The sequence below is a fragment of the Penaeus monodon genome, chromosome 15 (genome assembly GCF_015228065.2).
Source record: "Penaeus monodon isolate SGIC_2016 chromosome 15, NSTDA_Pmon_1, whole genome shotgun sequence".
In the NCBI taxonomy this organism is placed as follows: Eukaryota; Metazoa; Arthropoda; class Malacostraca; order Decapoda; family Penaeidae; genus Penaeus; species Penaeus monodon.
The window spans coordinates 9,500,576-9,501,917 of NC_051400.1; the positions used below are offsets into that span (position 1 = coordinate 9,500,576).

Sequence of the window (1,342 nt, forward strand, 5' to 3'; positions counted from 1 at the left end):
GGGTCCCTCGGCCACCTTCGCTGTCACGTGCTGGCTCCTCCTTTCCGGAGCAATGCGTTCATCTACGTGAGGATGGGTACGTGGGCGCGGACGGGGATGGGCGCGGGTGTGCTGGCGTGGTGTAGTATGTAGCGCGGGCGTGTATTGATGTGGTGTGGTGGTGTCGTCTGTTGCATGGGTGTAGAGGAGGCGGCGCGCCGATGGTCGTCCATGGCTCGCCTGCGGGGCATGCTGGGCTGTGTCTCGCCCGGCACCGAGGCCACAAGGGGCCCCCCACCCACCCACCTGCCCAACCCGGGTCGGGGCAGGGGGCTGGCTCGCTCTCGCAGCTACGAGTGCACGGGTAAGTTGTGTGTCTTGCATTAGTGTAGACCCACTCTCTGTTTCCACTCACGGCAACGCGGGTGTGAGGATAGTGGCCGGTTCAGTGACTATGGTTGGCTATTGTCAGCACTAAACGCTTGGTCAGTTTTCTTCCCCGTTCACCCACGTAATTCAGTGTCAGCCTTTGGTTATGGCAATATCCACGCGCTCTCTTTGCCGTGTGAGTGTTCACCGTCATGCTTGCCCGTATTCAGTGAATGTTGACTTCTAATTAGAGTATCAGATTAGTAACTGTTGTTGAAGACTGTTATGCTCACTAACCTTGATGTCTACTTGACTGTTCTAAGTGGTATGCAACGAGACTGTCGGTAAAAAGTACCGTAAATGTGAATGGGCCAGCGACAGCCACTACAGGTTATTCATAAAAACACAGTTCTTAAGTGATTACTTCTTACTTTCAGCTTGTCTTTTGCAAGAAGTTTTGACGATCCACCATGTTTTAATCCAATAGATTTATACAAGTTTCATTTACATAGAAACTTGAAACATGGCATTTTGACCTAGATCTTTGTGCATTTTTAGACAAAGTTTTGGCATTTGAATTTGAACATTGGTACCCCTCAGTAGTTATTTCATCAAAAAGAAGCATGTTTTTACATCTACAAAGTTATAGTTTGTCTATATAAATTGTCACCTTTACACTCTTTTCCTTTCAATGATACAATAAACTCCACCTTTTTTGCATAGAATTAGTTTCCTACGAAGTAAAACTTTCTTATAAAAAAATCCAAGAACAACCTGAGTATTTTCCCGTATGTAAAATAGAATTATATAATCAACTAATGTTGTAATTTGTCTCTGCTGAGAAACTAAGCAAAATTACGAACATTTCCAGTTATTTCACAATCAAGCGTTGTAGAATAAATTATTACTGCTTTGTCATCTACGATTAAGTTTGGGGGAGAGGTCAAATTTCAGGCTGACATATTAGCAAGAGAAATGTAGACATGACAGAAAC

General features: G+C 45.0%; 1 protein-coding gene across 1 annotated transcript in view; it reads left to right on the plus strand.

Moving 5' to 3' along the window:
- LOC119581736 (potassium voltage-gated channel subfamily KQT member 1-like) overlaps positions 1–1,342 on the plus strand; it is a 16,549-nt gene that overhangs the window by 12,637 nt on the left and 2,570 nt on the right. The gene's annotated exons all lie outside the window — the stretch shown is intronic.